The following is a 16198-nucleotide window of genomic DNA, read 5'->3' on the forward strand; positions in this document are numbered from 1 at the left end:
AAAAAATAGCAGTAAATTAAAATCTAAATGCTCCAAATGGTTTCCATGCTGTTTTAGAAAGATTCGTTAATTTAAGCAATTTGATGATATATGGTATGAGGAGATGGTATGTTACAGGAAAGGTATAGGATGAGGAATAATATGAACATGTAAAAAAAAATAATCATTTAAAATACAAATGGTTCCCTTGCTGTTTTAGTAAGTGTCGTTAGTTTATGTAATTTGATCATATATGGTATGAGGGAATGGTGAGATAAAGGAAAGCAATAAGAAAAAAAATAATTTGGACATTCAAATAAATTTACATATCAGCAGCAAAATTGAAATTAATTCCAGGAAGCTGTAAAAAATTGGAATAATTTTAAAACAAATGCTCCAGATCGATCCATTGCTGTTTTTTAAAGCATCGTTAGTTCATGCAATTTAAATGTATATTTTATGGGAAAATAGTATGATAGAGGATTAGAAAAATATAAATAAATCATATAGTGAATTGATACATGTTAGCAGTTAATGTAAGGAAGCTGTGAAAAATATAAATATAAATATCCCGTGGAAACAACGACGCCGGCCAAACACGATCGAAGCAGGCCTTGCCTCGCAAAGAGCAACGGCGAGACTGGCCAGCTTCTTTCAAATACACTTTTTTCTTCTTTTACCATATTTCAGTCAATCAAATGTGATCAAATCGAAATTTTGATCGATTTTTTTATTACGTAATAGTAGTTTATGCAACAAAAAATATGTCTATATTTTCAAAATTTTCAAATCAAGACTAAACTTTCAAAAGGGCGTAATATTGAAAGTTTGGCCCTTTTGAAATGTTAGTCTTGATTTGAAAATTTTGAAAATATTGTTTTCGAAAAGATCGGAAAATTTCACGAATGATTCATATTTTAAAATTTTAAATCGGAACATTAGTTTCTGAGATATCGACGTAAGAAAATGGTGGGTTATTTGGGCGAGACTTAGAAAACATCAATTTTCCTGCTTTTTAAGCCTTTGCATGGCAATATCTGAGCAACTGAAGGTCGTATAAACAAAGTTTTAAAAAGCAAAGTATAGAGAATTTTCTCAGCTTTTCAAAAATATTTTTTTCAAAGGTGGGCAAATATGTGCACTAGTTTAAAGAAATGGAAAACATAAAAGTTACCTAAAATTGCTATAATTTGAAAACGGTGCACTTTATGAAAATTTTAATATGGTACTTTTTGATTGCAAATTTGATTTTACATCGAAAAATGAAGTTGAATAATTTTTGCGACCAATATTTCGATTTTTTGAAAAAATCAGTATTGATTCAAAAAGTCATAACTCGATCAAAAATATTTTCAAATTTACACCTAAAACATTGCTGAAGACACTTAATCGATCAAAAAATTCCTTCAAAAGATACAGATTTTTGAATTTTCATGTATCATTTTTGTATGGACAGCTGCCAAATTTGTATAGAAATTTATATGGACAAACCAATGATGCAAAATGGCTTCTTTGGGCATACCGAAAGCACCAAAAATGTTTCAGCCGGATTAAAAAATCAAAATTAAAAATTCCGGAAATTACCCTTTGAACTGAATTATAAGTCAAATGTCTATATATTTAGTCAATGAATCGTTTGAATTTTTTTTTGAAAAGTATTACTTTTCAGCATTTGTTTTAAAAAGGGTTACTATTCGATTCTGAATTTTTTGGTATTGAAAAGTAGGCTGTTTCGTCATTCGAGAATGACAGGAAACGTAAGTAGTTTCACGACGGAATTGTAAAAAAATAAATTTAAACATTCAATTGTAAGCAGATTTATCTGGAATATTTATGTAAACTTGCTTAGCTAAACTTTATTTAGAAATTTTTGGAAGGTGGAATGTTAACATCAGCTGTCATTGAATTCAATCTTCGCATCAATAATTCAAAAAAAAATTCTTGGTGTAATTTGAAATCATTGCTCTAAGAAATATTTATTGAAAAGTTACATTTATCATTTATCACATTTTTGTTACTAAATTGAATTAAACCTCCTTCGTGCGACAAACAATAGACGTTAAGGTATTTCTTCTCCACCGATCGTTCCTCAGCACTCCTCTCTAGCTCTCAACAATTCATCTCTCCGACAGAGCAAACACACTGAAGCAGCACCAACCACAAAAACATTAGAGGGCACCTCAATTGCCGCCTTAAATGACCCGTGTAATAGTACGATGTGCTGCAGTGCCGCTAGTCAAAGACCCGCTCTCATCAACCAATCAACATTAAAACTGTGTGAGTGTGTTACCATGTTATGGGTATTACTCTTTTTATTGATACACTTTTCATTTGTTTTATTACTTCATTTGTGGTGTTTTGCTCTCCTCGCCCTCGAGGGTGTTGCTTTAAAGATGCTTTGACTATTTTGCATACATTGACCGCCGGGGACTGCGGCGGTCACTTCACCTACATTTTTCCTACTTCTTGGTAAATTATTTAATCGCAATAAAAAGCCACTTTTACGGTCTCACACTGGAATAATAAAATGATATATTATGGCACTGACTTGGCTTCCTTAACTTCTATTGAAGTTGGAGTTTTGCGCGGAAAAAATAAACTTCGTATCTTCTCGATCGCTACGTGATCAAAACTTTTGCCATGGGAGTCAGGGGCTCATCCTAATTTGCATTTTTCGGGTGGAGATTGTGCCATATGGTAGGAAATGAAAATAACCATTCTTGTGAGGTAATAAATGACTCTTTTTTCTCCGACTAGACTGCAAATCAAAATTGGATCAAAATCTAGCCTAAGGCTCGCTTGGTTTTATTTGCATTTGCCGAAATTAGTTTGCCAAGATTGTCTCGCATAAAATCAGTTATCCCACGCTGGATTGGCCCCGAAAAAAAACCCAACTATTTAGCCAAACATGTTTTATTCAAGTCTCGATCGCGCGCATTTCGAGAGCATTGATTAGCTTTCGTTTTCATTTAAAATCCAACCTCTAGACCAGCTTTTTATGATGCCACTCTTCCTAGTTTAGCCGTTGCCGGCCAGTCATTATCGGTAATGTCTCATTTGAAGTCATGTGCCCACCAGAAGAAGGTGGGCTTTGCCTGGACAAGTTTCGCAAATTTTTCTTTATACGACATTATGAGCAATCGGTTACGTGACGCCATTCGGTTGGTGGACGCAACGAATGTTTGCCATGTGACAGAAATTGAGGATGAGAGAAGCGTTTTGCTGCAGTTTTTTTTTTGTTTGTTTGTTGTCTAATTGAAAAGATACTAAATACTGTGTGTAGAAAGCCAGCCAGCAATAAATGCACCTGGTCTGCTCTGGTTGATCGATTCCGAATGCAGCACCTGATGTCAATTTGTGGGGAATGCAACGACGGCGTTGGGAATCACTTTCGCTTCCGGCAGGTTATGTGTGAACAGTTAAATCAAGATTGCGAAAAATGGTATGAAATTGAGGATATTTTTTTGTTTCTAAACTGTCAATGACATTGATAATACTTAATGAAAAGCACATTGATGCTAAGAAAATAAACATAAAATATTTTTACAATGAATTGTCCAAATTTTTAAATCTTTCATTAAGACAACTTTTAAGCTTGAAAACCTGAAGAGACTTTAATTATAATTCAAAGAGATTTCTATAAAAAAAACCTTGCTTAATTCACCTTAAGGTGGTTGGTGCCTTCCTCGCTTTAATATACTCTTGATAGGGTTGTCAGATTTTCATCCAATTGCACTCATTCGAGAGATCTTTTGAGTTTTTTTACGCATCTAACGATGGGTCGCATGATTGATAAGGACATCATTTTCATCAAAATATATGAGATTCGGCTTCAAAAAAGTGTATAATGAACACTTCAGTGCTCATATTTTTTGAAAGAGTTGTCAGATCTTCAATATTTTGGACGCGTTGGAAAGGTCTTTCGATTACCCATCCAACGATGGGTCGCATGACAGATCTGGACAACGTTTTCATCGAAATATCGGAGATCCTGCCTCTAAAAAATATTTTAAATAAACTCAAGTGTTATTCAAAATATTATTTAGAGCTTATAAATTTCAATAGGGTTGTCAGAATTTCAATGTTTTGAACTCGTTTTTAATACCTTTCTAAAACACACACTTTTTTCACTTTTTACAATCTTGCGAACTTTAGTCAAAATCGTTTTTTTTTTAGCATAACTTTTGAAGTACTTTACTAACTTCATAATTTTCAAAAGGGACTTATGGGATCCCAAGACGAATCGAATGAGAACAAAATGGTTAAAATAGATTCAGCAAGTGCAGAGATAAACGAGTGCATAATTTTGGTGCACATACCAACATCCCTACACACATACACACACAGACATTTGCTCAGAATTTGATTCTGAGTCGATATGTACACGTGAAGGTGGGTCTAGGAGGTCAAATATGGAAGTTCATTTTTCGAGTGATTTTATAGCCTTCGCTCTTTGATGTGGGGAAGGCAAAAATCATGACAGTTTTGACAAAAATACTAAAAAACTATTTTTCAATAAAATGGTTTAATTTAATTATGAAAATAAAAAAAAAACATAAAAATTAAAGTGCAACAATGTTCTGAGTTGTAGAGCACAAATGTTGAACGAAATAAATGAGTAATCAATATATTACAAAAATATTTTTTGAAAGGCGATAATTTTTACTGGATTTTGACCGTTTTTGGTCTCTCTCTCTCTCTCTAACAGTAAATCAATTTTTTTTCTCTAAAACTTTCAACAAATAAAAATAAAAAAATAAAATAAAAAAATAAAAGTCATAGTCTCACCATTTGGAAGTGTTTTAAAATGCATGTCACAATAATTCAGTTATTTTGCAATAATTGGTTTATTTTTATAAAATGTAAAATTTGACGAAAACAACAAAGAAAAACACTGAAAATTTTAAAAATCGGGAGTTTTTTTTATTAAACTCCATCATGCTAAAAACAAGGGAAATGCATGTTAAATTTATTAAGCTGATTGCACTTTAATTTCCATTAAAATTTTGAAGTTTTTTGGAAAAATATCAAATTTTTAAAAAAAATATTTGTAATGGCCTAATCGAATATGATTCGTTGGCGTATTATAAACAAATCCATTTTGATTTTTATTCATAGTGTTTGCCTACTTCTAACTTTTAAAATTTCCCAATAAAATCTGGAGCACATTTAAATAAAAACATCATTATATCATTGCAATGCATTTGAAAAAAAAAAAACTTAAAAAAACGAGTGGCAACGTAATACCATTCAGATATTTAAGGAAAAAAACATATATGAAAAAAATAATATATTATTACAATCTTATAATTTTTTGTTAGATGCATACGTGCAATTACTTCACCAGAAAGCTATGCTATATACTTTTTACTTTGCTCTGAGTCGGTGCCTGGAAAGTATATTAAAATAATGAAATCATATTTTTATTAGTCACTTTAAAAAGAAATCTTGTTCATAAATATATTTTTTAATAAAATATGTTTTATGAGCAGAGTTTCTAATTTTTTTTCCAAATAGAGCAGATCATATTTTTTTAAGAACAAATGTAGTTCTGGTAAAAAATTGTAAAATATTTTTTTCGTTATTTTTATCCATGTTCTTCTGTTTTTTGAAACGATTTTTTTTAAATAAATTTCTGCAAGTTTAATATTTACGCATTCTTAAACCCAAAATTTTTTTTTGATCTGTTCTATTTTTTATCTTTTTTTAAATATTTTCTTTAATAATTTGAAATTCAAGAATACTACATAGAATATCAAACAAGAGCACTTGTTGAATAAAATAATATTCCATCGTGAACTTGCCATATGAGAGCAACTCTCTACGAAATCGGCCGATTTCGACCATTTTTATTTTTTGTATTTTTTTATTTGACTTAAACTTTGTGGGGGCCTTCCCTATGACCAAATAAGCTATTTCGCTATTATTTTTTCGAAGAGATCGAAAAATTTCACGAATATTTCATGTATTAACTTTGAAAATCGAACCATTAGTTGCTGAGATATGGTCACTAGAAAATGGTGGGTTGTTTTGATGAGACTTAGAAAACTTCAATTTTCGTGCTTCTTTTTCTTAAAGCGGCTCTATGTCAGCAACCCGAGGTCCAATCTTCAATGTCTTTTAGACAATTTTATAGCGAATTTTCTGAACTGTTCAAAAAAAATATTTTTAGAAATGGTCACTCATGGTCACTATTTTTAAAAATTGAAAAACTGCAAATATTTCGCTAAAATCAAACTTTCGGTGGCTATATCTTGAAAACGGAGCCCTTTATCAAAAAATCTGTGAAGTACTTTTCGATTGCAAATTCAATTTTGCATTAAAAAATTATGTCAAACTTGTTTTTGCATGAAACTTTGATTATTTCCAAAAATCACTATTTTTTCAAAAATTTATAACTCGGCGGCAGATTTTTTGACCATGTTTCTCTATGGCTCAAAAGTTTCGGATTTTTGTCCCCTAAAACATATCAAAAAATCTCGAAAATCAAAAAATACGTATTTTGGGAAATTGAGTTCTAGTGAAAAAAATGTTGATAAAAAAATCTGCAATTTTTTTCCGTGTACCTATTTTTTCTCAAAAGTCCTCAACAATACCCACAAATTTGCTGAAGACACCAAATTGATCAGAAAATTCACTCAAAAGTTACAGCTGTTTGAATATTTACATACCATTTTTGTATGAACAGCAGCCAAAATTGTATGGAGACTTGTATGGGTGAACCAATAACACAAAATAGCATATTTGGTCATAGGGAAGGCCCCCACAAAGTTTGAGCCAAATAAAAAAATACAAATAAAATCCATTTCCGGTTTTGGTAGAGAATTGCTCATGAGCAAGAATTATCTCAAAATCTTTATCTTAATGCTCGTGTTTTCCACCTCATTCGTCTTGAATACTTTTTTTCAATTTATATAAACGGTGTCCATTAAAATATATTCCAAGAAATCATAATCTTGACCCTCTTCTCACGAACTCATTATGCCCCATCGGCATCCCCTTGAGGATGCCACCCATTTCGCTCAAAACGCTCCAGGTCCAAGTGAATCCAAATGACATAATCTGCATTTCATCGAACCTCGAGCGAAATTGCACAAACAAAAAAATATCAATTCAACTGTTTTTTGTTTGATTTGGTCCCTCAGCCTTTCCATTGAGTTGCTGCTGCTGCTGTTGCTGGGTTAGACTTTGGGGCACAAAGTTTGTGTAATCAGGTAGGTTGAAATTTATTTGTTCAAGTCCCCCTTGGTGACAAAACATTAGTTTTGAACGCCATGTGCCACCCATTACTAATCGATGGGTTTGAAAATTGGAACATGATCGGGCTGGCGGTCAATTCACCGTTAACATGCGATGTGACTTTGAGGAAGTTTGAATCGAAAATGGAGCATGAAAATGCATATAACAAACATTGCCGGCGAAAGGAGAGACATTATGTGGCGGTGATGATGCGACAAGTGGCCAATCTCATGAATGAAAGAGCGGAGGCATTGTTTTGGGACGTGAATGGAAGAATGCAGGAAATCAGCAAAAGGTAGGGCGTGGAAAGCTCCTCCCTAGCCTCGACGATATGCACTCTCCACCGGTTGACGATGCATATCGCACAGATTACTGTGAAGACGTAACAAAGTTGATCTTTGCTTTAGAGATGATCGAAAAAAATATCTGGTGTAGAAGCCATTCTCTATGGAATCCGGAAATGGTTTTCATTTGGTCCTAATGGGTAATTTTGCTCCCTGAAAACGAATATGAGGTTCATTATTTCGTCAGCTGTGTGCTATCTTGTGACATAGACCATTTTGGTCGAATATGAGTTAATGATGACGTTTTGCTATACTTAACAAACACCACAAGATGCTTTAACCCGATTTTGGAAACTCGCTTCCGTTTCCCGGATATCGCAATACACACTTGTGACATAGACCAATTTATCATCAAAATGAGTGTGCACACTTGTGACACGTCATACAAGTTGTTGGAAAATGTGGAATTTTTTTCTTTTTTTTCACAAATTTATGTACACTTATACTTTTTAAAGGCAATGCAACCTTTTGTTTATAAAAATATACTGATTAAGTCGATTAAACCATTGATTTGAGCTTATTTTAGTTTGTATGGAAATTCTGTGCACACTTGTGACACGTAGTACAATTTTACTTTCGAAACACACTTGTGACACGTGCTTTTCAGATTTTTGTTTACATTATTTACTGTATCTTTTAACTGGTGTAACCAAATTAGTTGAAACTTGGAGCGTTTGTTAAGCGATAGTATACAAACCGATTGCTTTAAGGCCGACTGGGTGAGAGACAACCTCGCTTGCCCTTACACTACGGTCCAATACAATATAGCTTTAAAGCCTATGCCATTTTTTAACTCAACTGTAAAATGTTGTAAAACATTATATAATTTTAAAATTTGCAAAAGTTAAATTGTCTGCTCTAGAAAAAGGACTTTTCAGTACATTAAATTTACTGTCTAATAGCACGTACCATTTTATTTTTTTAATTTATGTGGACAACCTCCCTTCGCCTCCCCCTTCCTCCCTTTCAAAAATCCCAAAAAAGCGAAGGATTTTTTTCAAACTTAAAAGTTCAAATGGAATTAAACGGAAACAATTAAAAATGCTATTTCCTGCATTTGAACTCATATTAATCATGTTTGGGATCGATTGAAACATTTTTTTTTAAATCACAGTACCGCAAAAAAATTTTTTTTTGCAGTACCAAAAGAAAGGCTTAAAACCAAGATATTAAAAAAAATTATTGCAAAACAACTTAGGATTTAAAAAAAAATATTCAAGTGTTGTTCACATATATAGCAATTTTCAATTTTCAATTTATTGAAACTTCAAACATCAAGACCAACATTCCAATATCAATATGTAATACTAAACTGAGCGAAAAAGAGAAGAAAAAATAGGAATTTTCTGATATCTTTTTTGTTGACACCCAAATTCTAATTTTCAGAGATATTGACAGTCGAAAATTGATTATTGTTTGAATGACTTTCAAAAAACTACAATTTTATTTATCAGTTTTTTAGATTTGCTGTTTATCAGGAACGAAAAAATCTTTGCCGAATTTATAGAAAAAATTTTCAACCTCTTGAAAAAAATATAATAATGGAAAATAATGGAAATACAGACGATTTTTAAAGTTTAACTCGAAAACAGTGCACTTTAACAAAAGAAAAAAGCTTTTTGATTTAAAATTGATGAAGTTGCAGATATTATTTGAAGTTTATGTCCGCCTTCCTTTAAATTGGTCCGAAAAATCAGGGGGCATTTTTTCCCCAAAAACTTTTGAAATTTCATAAAATAGAACTGGAATTAATCTAAAATACATTTTTCTGCAGAAATAATCATACAGCATGTTTGGGCTCGTTTAAATTTTATTTTTTGAAATTTTAAGAAATTTCTCTTTCTCAATACTTTCATTTTTTTTTGTGAAACTAATGATTGCATAACAAAAAATATATTTTTTCTATTTAAAATTCAAATTTTTATATTTTGGTCAGAGTCGAGGGACATTAAGAGCGAGTTTATCACCAATGTGTAACAGGTCGTATCGAGGTGGGGGGAGGTGTCCACGTGCTTCCATCCCGCCAGTTCATATGTATAGCCTTAGTGTTGAGTTCACTGTATTTGATATTTTGTGAACCACACCGTATGCTGTACTCGACAGATATGGACTGGTTCCCGGCCGGGCTGATGGGTCTCGCAGCTGGCTAGTTGAACGTACCTGTTAGAACATCAAATCATGATGTTTTATCCTTTTGTTTCCTTAGTAACAGGAGAATAGTTAGTTCAGCAAGGGAAGCAACAGTTTGATCCGTTCAGCTGTTCAAGCAATTGCTTTCGATTCAAACTTGTGCTGAACATTGTTGGACTACCTAGACTACGGTTGAAAGGAAACAAACACGAGGGTACAAAGGGATAAGCTCCCCCCGGATGGGGCTAAATTGTGGAACGCTCCCAGTGAGTTTTACTGAGCTGCTTTGGACATTTTAGGTAGTATGAAAATAGTTAGAGCTCGGTATTAATTCACTGGGAGGTCGTGTGCAAATTCCCGTGCTTGTGAAGTTCTGTTTCTGTGTCACTGTTGTGTTAGCTTGTAACATGTTCGACATGACACTAATAACCAGCAGTGATTAGTTATGCGGAAATTTCCAACTACGGGAACACGACGAAAATTAGACGACCCGAAGAAATAGTGAAAGTGATAGTGAAAGCAAATAAATAAAGTGTCTATAAAGAATCATGAAGTGAAAATATTATTATAATTATTTATATTTAATATGATATTACACTTTACAGTTGAGTTGAAACTAACTATCAGAATCTAATGTTTTCTTGTGTTCTCTTTTGTTCTTTTCGTTTCAAACTGAATGAGCGAGCATCTGACTTGCTACGCAGCCGCAGGATACAACAGACGTTGAGGACAATAAACACCAGCTGTGATCAATACCACACCGACTGACGAGGATTGCTACCAAGCATGGTGTCCACGGCTATATGTCCAACCGAGAGACCTCCAAGGTCGCAGGGAAGTATTAATTAGTATCGCCTTTTTATGTTTGATCCTTTTGTTAATACAAATTCCTTTGCAGATACAAACCACTTTAAAAGTATGCCTCGTGGCCTGCTTTGATCTTTTGCTTATTCTATCCGCTTTCTACCCCCAATGTGTCCTGCACGGAGAACCTGGGGTAGCTTATGGTTGACCTGGGGAGCCCGAGGAATTATGCCGTAGGTGGCTCGTATAGTCTTACTCACCTATCCTCGCGGCAAGGTCTTCCGTAGGTCTACACCCGAACATGCGACGTGGGACTGCATGAATCTTCAGCTGCTGCCGGAAGGGTGTATTCCGAAATTACCGAATTACCGAATTACCGAATTACCGAATGTGTAACAGGTCGTATCGAGGTGCTCCGATTTGGATGAAACTTTCAGCGTTTGTTTGTCTATACATGAGATAAACTCATGCCAAATATGAGCCCTCTACGACAAAGGGAAGTGGGGTAAAACGGGCTTTGAAGTTTGAGGTCAAAAAAACATAAAAAATCTTAAAATTGCGCGCATTTCCGTAAAACTTCATCAATTCCAACTCTCTTAGATGCATTCGAAAGGTCTTTTGAAGCACTTCAAAATGTGCCATAGACATTCAGGATTGGTTTGAAATTTTCTCTTAGCTTTTGCAAATTACTGTCAAAAATAGATTTTTTTAAAACCTTAATATCTCTTTCCAACAGCCTCCAACACCCATACTCCCATGGGTCAAAAGATAGGCAATTTCATGGAATATAAGCCTACGGTAGTAACTTTTTGGCCAATCGCAGTTTTTCTCATAGTTTTTCGATTTTTCTGCAACAAACATTTTACAACGTTAGTTTTTGCCCTGTAGGCTTCAATAGCCCCACTTTTTCGTCTCAAATTTGTCATATTCGGAATCCTCGGACAATTTCATGTTAATTAGAAGTATTGGAGTTGTAAATTTGATTGAAAAAATTGCCATTTAAAATGAATTAAAATATTTTTTAACAATTTGTTGGATTAGGGGTAAAACAGGTTTTCGCCTACTTGATACAGCATTTTTTCATAGGATAAATAAAATCTATTTCTTTTTTCAAAAATGTTTTATTTAATTATTTTTTAAATCAAAATTACAATTCCAATACTTCTAACTTACGTGGAATTGTCCGAGGATTCCGAATATGACAAAATTGAGACCAAAAAGTGCCGCTATGGAGGCCAGCAGGGTAAAAACTAACGTTGTAATTTGTTTGTTGTAAAAAAATCGAAAAACTATGAAAAAAACTGCGATTGGCCAAAAAGTTTATACCATAGGCTTATAGTCCATGAAATTGTCTATCTTTTGACCTATGGGTGTATGGGTGTTGGAGGCTGTTGGAAAGAGATATTAAGGTTTTAAAAAAATCCATTTTTGACAGTAATTTGCAAAAGCCAAGAGAAAATTTCAAACCAATCCTGGATGTCTATGGCACATTTTGAAGTGCTTCAAAAGACCTTTTGAATGCATCTATGAGAGTTGGAATTGATGAAATTTTACGGAAATGCGAGCAATTTTAAGATTTTTTAGGTGTTTTGGACCTCTAGCTTCGAAGCCCGTTTTACCCCACTTCCCTTTGTCGTAGAGGGCTCATATTTGGCATGAGTTCATCTCATGTATAGACAAACAAACGCTGAAAGTTTCATCCAAATCGGAGCACCTCGATACGACCTCTAGAACAAACCGAGCAATATTTACAAATACTGACTCTTAAGCTCAAAAAATATTGTTTATAGTCTGGGGTTGTTTGAAAATTTAAAAAATTGCAGGCTTCGAATTATTTTATCAAAGTCTGCTATTTTTCATTGATTTTTATTTAGAAGTTCCGCTTAAAGTATTTTTTTCGTAATTTTTTTGGCAAATATTTTTTAAAGTTGATGCTTCAAACTATCGAGTGCAAATTGTTTGATCTTTCGTTTAAAAATATTTTAAGATTTTGAATTTCTGATCATTTGAAAACGTCAAAAAATGCTTTTAATGTGTGGGAGATTTTGCATGGCCACAGGAAGCCTCCTTTCTAAATAGAAAGCAATTTAAAAAAAAAAATGTTGAAAAATGGAGAATTGGGGCAAATGTACCCTTTGCCGTTTCGTGCGGTGGATAAAACCTTCTCCAATCGATTCCCCGGATTTTTTACATAAGAGACATTAGTTTGCATTCATGGGAACTAGCCGCGTTTAATTAAGTTCGATTTTGGGTCCGATTTCGCCTACAATGGTTGTGCAATGATTCTTTGGTAATTAAAAAGATCATACAATGAATATATTTTAGGACGATGTAAATCAAGATTATATATTCAGCCATTCCATGCCAAACAGCAAGTCTCCAAATCAAAAGTGCTCCAATTTGGCTCAAATTTGGAGTGGGGGTTCTTTGACCCAAATAATTAGACCCGTGTTTTTTTTTTGTTTGGCGATTAGGGTGCTCCTCTCAGAAATAGAGTGGTCCAATAAATGGCATTTTTCGTTGATTTTCACAAAATGCACATTTTTCAAAAAATCATATCTCTGGAACGGCTGAACCAATTTTAGAGCGCCACAATTCAAAAGAAATATTATTAGTTGGACTTTTAAGGAAAAATATGTGGAGGTTCGAAAAAGCTAGCTGAATATTTGAAAAGGTCCTAAGAAAATTGAATTTGCTAATTTGAAGGTCTCGGGACCAAAGAGCTCATTTCTAAAAACATTTTATTCTGATTCCTTGTAATATTTTACAAAAATATCCAAAAATTGCGAATATCCATTAACACGATTCGGAGATATGCATTTTTGAACATAAAAACTGTTTTTTTTTTCGACGCGCGGGTAAAAATAATCTTTTTTCACTAAAACTGCGATAATATCAAAATTTCAGCGATGACCTATGCATGTTTGGGTACCAAAAGTTGCGTCTTTCAATTACAAAAATGTTGGTACCCAAACATGTATAGGTCATCGCTGAAATTTTGATATTATCGCAATTTTAGTGAAAAAGATGATTTTTCCCGTTTTTGTCATTTTTTCGGTTTTACGCGTGGCGCGTCGAAAAAACCCAGTTTTTATGTTCAAAAATTCATATCTCCGAATCGTGTAAATTGGTATTCACAATTTTTGGATATGTTATGTAAAATATTACTAGAAATCAGAATAAAATATTTTCAGACATGGGCTCTTTGGTCCCGAGACCTTCAAATTAGCAAATTAAATTTTCATAGGGCCTTTTTAAATATTCAGCTAGCTTTTTCGTACCTCCACATATTTTTCCTTAAAATTCCAACTAATGATCTTTCTTTTGAATTGTGGTGCTTTAAAAATGGTTTCGGAGATATGATTTTTTTGAAAAATGTGCATTTTGTGAAAATCAACGAAAAATGCCATTTTTGGACCACCCTATTTCTGAGAGGAGCACCCTAATCGCCCAACAAAAAAATATGAGTCTTACAATTTGGGTCAAAGAACCCCCACTCCAAATTTGAGCAAAATCGGAGCACTTTTGATTCGGAGACTTCTTGTTTGACGTGGAATGGCTGTATTCTAATCTAATCTAATCTAATCAGACCCTAGCGCAGCCAGTCTTTCGAAGGGATCCTGGAGAGTGCCTTAGGTTAGATGACGCCTAGCACTCTTCTTGTCATTTATTAACATTTGTAGTGCGCCATTGCATCGGAATGCATTGAAACAACACAAGCGTTAAAGCGGCCAGGCCTACTGCGTAAAGCCGTATCGCAGAGATGACTCATAATTGGGTTGAGTTTGAGCACTGAGTGTTCGAACAACAACTCAATTCTGAATCAACAGGGGAGGAAGAAGCGTGGGGACACACCACCATACGCTCCGAGATTTTGGTTGTGTTCGTTGGGAGCACCATGCTAAGAAGGTTTGGTACTCCGGGACCATCTGGGATGGGACATTGTATTTCCACGAATGACCTGGACACTATTTGCCGTGGTTATAGCGCCACAACTCGCTCTTGACGTGGAATGGCTGTATTATTATTTAAAAAAAAATTATCTTCAACAAATAAAATGCTTTCGAGTTTTTAACTTTTGCTTTTCACCATTTATATATTTTGATTTGATGATAATTATTACCGTTTGAGCACATATGATTTAAATTGATAGCATAGCAATTAAATTTGACTATTTTTTGTATGATGTTTTTGATATAAAGTTATGTACTTAAAATCAGATTAATGACATTATGCTTTTATAGAAGATAATGTTTATTTAAAAGCTTTCTTGAAAAAAGTAAAAATGAGAATATAAGCAAATTAAATTTCATCAAATAGCATTACTTGACCACCTCTATCAAGCTTCCTATGCTACTGTTAACATCGCGTGCCAAATAAACCCATCCCAAATCACCAAAGTAGCAATAACAAAAAAAACTAACTTAATCCACCTATGTGGTTGATGCCTTCCTCACTTGTTACCAACAATGGGTAATATGACCCGAGCAGGGGTAAATAACACGGGAATACCAAATTTTGGTATTACTTGGGCAAATAACAGCGACCAAAATGTGCTCTTGGTTGCCCAGTAATAGATGGTAAAATACCATGAAATCATACCAAAATCTTGTATGTGTAAGGGCACAACAATACCAAAACATGTTATTCCAAGGGTAAAAAAATACCTCAAAATAAAACCATTTCAATACCAAGTTGAGGTCTTCTGGATTTTTGAACATTGCTTGAATACCAAAACTTGGTATTGCCATGGTTTTATTTTTAGGTATTCCCGCGCCCTTGGAAAATCATATTTTGGTATTTCTGTGGTCTTTCACATACATGATTTTGGTATGATTTCATGGTATTTTACCATCTATTACTGGGCAACCAAGAGCACATTATGGTCGCTGGTATTTGAACAAGTAATACCAAAATTTGGTATTTTCATACCATTTTTAGTGCAGCAGTTGCAGTTAGTGAAAAAACGGAAATTATTCATATGCAACAGCCAAATCTACTCACCTGATGATTCCTTGTTGTTATTAGTGATATTCTTCACCACACCGAATGCATTTGTCATTGATGAACGGCCTGTGCTTGAAGTTCTTGAAGCTTCTGAAAAATAACAAGATTGAAAAATAAGTATTATTAAAATGAAACTGAATTGAAATTCACCAAAACTCATTAATCTGTCGATTGACTCGTTTTTCAAAGTATTTGGTTATCCCAACTTAGAGATATTTCAACGTTTTTAAAAAAAATATTAGTGGGTATATCACACTAATTTTTAAAATCATCTTTAACATTTTTGGGTTTCAAGTCATTTTAGCGCAAAATTAATTAACTCGTAAATTTTTTTTAACAAATTTCCCATAGTTTCAGAGAAAATTGATGAAACCTTTCAATATTCAAATAATACCAAAATGTGCCATCCTGACTTAGAAAATTTTCCACAATTTCAAGTCATTTCTATAGGGGGTATATCAAAAATGTTTAAAATAAAGTTTGAAATTTCCTGTTTTGAATGAAAGCATTCGCTTTGAGACATGATTTTAGCGCAAAATTAATTATTTTGTCAAAACTGGTCAAAATTTTCCCATAGTTGCAGAGGAATTTGATAAAACACTGTAATACCAAAAGAATACCAAAATGTGGTGTTCGATCATTGACAAATTGTGCAATTTTGCAATATCAAAACAATACCTTAAATTGGTATGATA

The sequence above is a fragment of the Culex pipiens genome, chromosome 2 (genome assembly GCF_016801865.2).
Source record: "Culex pipiens pallens isolate TS chromosome 2, TS_CPP_V2, whole genome shotgun sequence".
NCBI classification, from domain to species: Eukaryota; Metazoa; Arthropoda; class Insecta; order Diptera; family Culicidae; genus Culex; species Culex pipiens.